Raw genomic sequence first — 6,050 nt, forward strand, 5'->3', positions numbered from 1 at the left:
AAATAGGAAAAATATGCAATATGAAAATAATTGAAGACAAAATGTGTTTTACTGAGAAAAAACAAGATTTGGTTTTTAAAAAGCCTTTTTCCAAAAGGTACATCTGGAAAAAGGGGGGGGTCGTCTTATAATCAGGGTCGTCTTATATTCGGGCCAATACGGTATATAGACTTTTTAAACAAATCCATAGATTAAAAAAGACAAATACAAACAAAATTACTTAAAACCACAAAAATTAAATTGAAAACAGAAAATATTAAAATAAATTTATAAAATATATTAACAAAAACTATGATAATATCTTTGATGGGTAATAGACGAGGAAGTGCTAAGGGTATGGTATGGTATCTCTGAGGTCAGAGCAGGAAGTCCACTGAAGCCCAGATTGTCACAGGCTGCAACTATATACAATACAGCTCCATCACAGAGACTCACTTGAATCATAGAGTCTATAAGGAGGGATGATGACCGGAGAGGAAGTTGTCACACTGGGTAATTGTAAGGCATGATGAGTTAATTTGGAAAGCATGTGACTAATCAGAACTGATACAAAAGCAGCCAGTGCTGCGGAGTAGAGATCAGAGAGTCAGCTGCACCATTAAAGGCTGCAGTAAATCAGTACTGCTCAGACAAAAATCACTGCACAGAGCAGAATTTGATCTTAAAACTTCAAAATGATTTGAGAGGAGAAAACAACCAGTGAAGAAAGCTAATGGAAATCAAGGAGCAATGACTAGATTATTTCAAGGGAATGGAAGACTTTGAGTTAAAAAAAGTAAAATTACTCCAGAGAGTAAAGACTGAATGGGAAAGAATGAAGGTGAATCAAAACCAACTTTAAAGGGGTCATATGATGTTGCTAAAAAGAACATTATTATGTTAGAACGAGCCGTTTTAGGAGGGCATGCACAATTCTTAACTTCTATAAAGAATATATCTTTGGATTTGAGACTTTAGTCTTTGCAACGTTACAGATCTTCTTTATGCACCAAGAGCTTGTAACACTCCAAAGAGAAAGGAAAAATTGAAATCGCATCATATGACCCCTTTAAAGCAATAGTTCACCCACAAGTGAAAACTTTTGTTTTGTTTTTAACTCTCATTTCTTCCCAAACCCTCATGATGACTCGCTTTCTTCTGTGGAACACAGAGAATAAAAAAGATATTTTGAAGAATCTTCATGCCGACCAGTGTTGCAAATTAAATTATTAATTAAAACTAAAACTACTAAAAAAATCTATAAATACACATACATATATACACATATTTACTATTTATTTATTTAAATTTCAATTAATGTAAATTTTTGTTCCTGAAACTAAAATTTAAATAAAAATCAAATAAACTTTAATCCATTATTAATTATATCAATTTAAAATAATGTCATTTTTAAAAAGTAATAAAAAAAACTAATAAAAAAGACAAAAGCATAAAATTACAAAAAAATTGTTAAATGACAACTGAAAATATAAAAATAAAATCTAATTACATATTAATACTATAATAGCATATACCAAAATAACACCGACCACATCTGTTAAGTAAATAAATAAATAAATACATCAAGTATCATAAAATAAGTATAGATGACCTGTGTGCTATTTTGAATCACTGAACTAGTAATTCAGTTAAATCTGGACAAATCAACCAGTTCACTGAAAAAAACTGACTTAAAAGAATGACAATCCAATTCTTGAGTTCTTTAAAATATCACATTATTAATGTCACAGAAGAAGAAAAAATATACAATGTTGCAACAAAATGTGAGTGAGTAAATAAGAACAGAATTTTCTTTTCTTTTTTTTCCCCAACTAATCCTTTAAATGTAAAATTACATTTATAGGGTAAAAACAGAATGACAAAATAAGTCTTAAAAACTTAATAGTAGCAAGACCGCTGCTACTAGGAAAGCCATTACAAAACTCCTAAATTTTCCAAAGACAGCATCTTTTATTCATGTCCCACTTCCCAGGTGTAAGCAAGTCTATATACAGCAACTACACAGGTGGCAATTACCCAAATGAATTACACTTGGTTTTCTAAACAAAATGAATATGCCTCTAATCTGCTGATATCAAAATAACCCAACAGATCATCAGCAGTGGTATAAACATGAGCGATGCAGCGATGCAGTAACTATATCAACACTGTAGCCAGAGGAGCTTCATTCGGTGCTGGTGTAAACATCTCGCAGATCGCAAACATTATATTGACAGCTCATCGATTCTGAAGTGCCAGAGCAAACTAGAGCGCTTCACTGGAGGGTTTGGCATCAACCAACAAGGTCATCAAATGAATGCGTATGAAGGTACAATCACAGGCAACTGAAACCAACCTTACTGGGGTAGAGCATAAATCTTAATGCCTAAGTGCATTTCATTTCATTTTAGGCATGCAACCAAAAGGACAAAGGTTCAAACCTAGCCTAAAAAAGCACTTGAATTCAGTTTCCTACAGGTGATTTATAATATAATATATAAAAAGGCACTTAAACTCAGTTTTCTAGGGGATGTGTCCTTGTGGAAGGTCTATTTGGCTAAAATGGATCTGCTAAATTATAGATAATCATAAGGAAATCTGGTGTTCAAGGAGTGGCAGCTGGATGACGCATATAATGAAATAATTCATTAGCAGCCTCCCTTGGCAAACAGTATGTGATGCCTGTTAGCTCAACAAACACGTGCACTAAACTAAGCACCAGTCGATGAGTCGCCACGACGACAGTGTCATCTGGGAGAAGTTTAACCACACGGCTCACAAAACACTGCCTTGTAGGGATACACATAAATGGATAGAACCTACTGGTTAACTAGTAAATATTAAACAACATTGATAACTATAGGGTCGATATAAAGCAAATATATGGGCTACTAAAGTTGTAGCATTATGACAATTGACAAGAAAAGTCTAATAATACAGCACAATGTACTATGCCAGGGATGGCGAACGTCAGTGCTATTATGAATATTATGAGTATTTTGAATTACACGTTGCATTGTGTTAGGTTTAAGGCTTGAAGGAAATGTCTGTATAATTAACAGTATAATTAAAGGCTTAGTTCTCCCCAAAATGAAAATTCTGTTATTAATTACTCACCCTCATGTCGTTCCAAACCCGTAAGACCTCCGTTCATCTTCGGAACACAAATTAAGATATTTTTGATGCATTCTGACAGCTCTCTGCCCCTCCCATAGACAGCAAGGATCCTTACACGATCAAGGTCCAGACAGATAACAAGGACATCATTAAAATAATCCATGTGATATCAGTGGTATGAGAATACTTTTTGTGCGCAAAGAAAACAAAAATAGTACTATAATATACACAAAGAATATCGGCCGATATATCGATATCAGCATTTTTTTACTCCCAAATATTGGTATCGGCCCCAAAAAACCCATATCGGCCGGGCTCTAGTTTAAAGTTTGTCGATCGCGCGTCTCCAGTGAAGCAGAACTCTCCTCCTGTCCGCATTCAATTCGCACGGACCGACCGTCACGCAGAGAACACGCGATCATGCAGGATACAAATGCACACTTCACAAGATCTCAACTAGATTTGGCTAAGTCTGCAAGGTTTGTGAAATTAGATGTTCATTCAAAGATTTGTTTAAATGATATTAATGCGTATTTATTGAATGCTGACGGCAAATGAGAAAGTATTATAATGTTTGCCTTTCTATTACTAATACTATTAAAGCAATCGTTATAATACTTTTTTGTCTGATTATTAGATAGATTTCTATCCATATTAGACAGAACTGAACGACGACAGTGAACAAGAAGGAGAATGTGAGTGCTGTGCGCTCAGGCGCTGCCGTTCTCAGCGCCGTCAAAATAAATCGAACACATCGGCCAAACAGAAAAACTTGCCAAATATCGGCCGATATATCGGCCTTGTCGATATATCGGTCGACCACTAATCAAAAATATCTTAATTTGTGTTCCGAAGATGAACGGATGTCTTACGGGTTTGGAACAACATGAGGATGAGTAATTAATGACAGATTTTTCATTTTTGGGTGAACTATCCCTTTAATAGAAAATTTTTTGTAACAATATATAAGTCCTTACTATCATGGTTACGTGATATGATGCAATATTCTCTAAAATGTCAGATTCATCGTCCTAGCACTTTATTTGTAGCAAAATTAGATCATGTGGTCAATTCCATTCAATTGCATTCTTCCACCCATAATTTAATACAGAAATCACAAATCAAATCTTCACTACCAAAAAAGAGACTCTAAAATGGAAACTTCTGGTTAGAAACGAACCAAATTCAAACATATACCAGCTATGTATTTGTAATGTGACCGCATCTCTCTGGTCTCCAACCTTCAGGCCCGATCTATCACACTTTGCTGTGAGAGTCACCTGAGATGCTCCTAGTGCCAGTGAGAAGATTGATTCTGTGACAACAATCCCACAGGTAGAGTAAACTGTGTTTCTTGACAAACACTCGCTTAATCTTTCCTCTCACTGGTTTTGCAGAATTCTGCTGACCACATGTATCCAGCCAACTTCAACAAAGGGGTAAAACACACCCTCTGCTTTGGCTCGGCTGGCCTCATCTCGACGCCATCGGTCAGACATCGGGCCAGACCTCTGGACTACGGAACAAAATGGGATACAATTGCAGACCACGGTCTGGACCAGGTCCGTAACCAGCTATGAGGCCACCGAGGTCAGGACCGAGGTAAATTTTTCATGTTCAAAAATAAAATTTGTTCTTTGAATGACTAATTTGCTGTTAAAGTCCTCATATGAATGCCTGCATTACATGTTTAATTCAGTTTAGACAGTTTGCAAGAATGTTTAGCGTCCCTGGTATGAAAATGATCGCTGCGAGATGCTGGCGGAGTGAAGGAGGCTTGAGAGAGTTGTGAGTGAGGGCACGGGCGCAGCCTCCGTGTTGCCAGATCCAGCTATTATAACCGTTTTTAGACTTGTCTTTTCCACTTAATTTAACACTTTAGAAAGTTAATAAAGTAGGAAGTTGCAGTTTAGAGTCAGCAATATCTTTATCTTATCTTATTTGCAAAAGATTGGAAATAATTTGTATCTATTTTTAGTTGTTTGTTTGTTTTAGTATCAATATCTGGCAACATTGCATCGCCGGCACTTAAACGGAAAGCAATCTAAAAAGCCCATGAACAGGTTTTTGCTGACAAGATACGACATTCGGTGAGGGAAAGGCAAAAATTATCATGATATTATCTGTCATAACGTTATCAGCGCTGTCAAAAACAGTAGCATTTAACACTAGTACACACAGATCTGTAGAACAAGTAGGTTACAGAATGAAATGAAATACACAAAAAGCCATGAAGAAGTCTATGCTGTCATTCAGTATAGTTAAATTTTATTTTTACAATTAAATTTCATGCTATGAACTCAGGGTATGTACAGGAATCATGGAGTTAAATTTAATACCTTTTAAGACCTTTTTAAGACTCTTTCCATACATTTTAAGACCTCATCGCCACTCCAAGTTTTAACCGATTACATCGGCGACACTTTAACTTACATTTACTATATATTGATTGCAAGATAGCACAACTAAACAGACTTACGTTGTGATAACTCCTTATCAATACAACATAATTCAGAAGGGGGGAACCCAACCCCCATCATCCCACCCCTAACCCGGACCTCACTAATTTTTTAAAGCCTGGGTACGGCCATGGTCTGGACCTCTTTACTGTAGCCCTGTGGTTACAGAAGAGTCCAAGTTAAGCTAAGAGACCTGGTAACACTCTAAATGCTTTTGAAATGAGCCGATCTGTCGAACAACTCTGGGAGAAATAAGGACTCATTATAAGGTCATTGAGAGAGGTAGCCTATATATATTACAAAAAAAGCTAATATGAAATCTACACACAGATACAAAATAAATAAAGGTATAAAAATGTATAAATGGATTCATTATTCATATTTTTGTTTATATATTGTATTATATACTGTTGTTCAATTTTTTTTTTTTTTATCTCTGTAGTGTAAATATAGTGTGTGTGTATATATATATATATATATATATATATATATATA

At 35.4% G+C, this 6,050-nt stretch overlaps 1 protein-coding gene across 3 annotated transcripts in view; it reads right to left on the reverse strand.

Moving 5' to 3' along the window:
* srgap1a (SLIT-ROBO Rho GTPase activating protein 1a) overlaps nt 1-6,050 on the reverse strand; it is a 107,247-nt gene that overhangs the window by 65,269 nt on the left and 35,928 nt on the right. The gene's annotated exons all lie outside the window — the stretch shown is intronic.

The sequence above is a fragment of the Sinocyclocheilus rhinocerous genome, unplaced genomic scaffold (genome assembly GCF_001515625.1).
Source record: "Sinocyclocheilus rhinocerous isolate Xijiao unplaced genomic scaffold, SAMN03320098_v1.1 scaffold604, whole genome shotgun sequence".
NCBI classification, from domain to species: Eukaryota; Metazoa; Chordata; class Actinopteri; order Cypriniformes; family Cyprinidae; genus Sinocyclocheilus; species Sinocyclocheilus rhinocerous.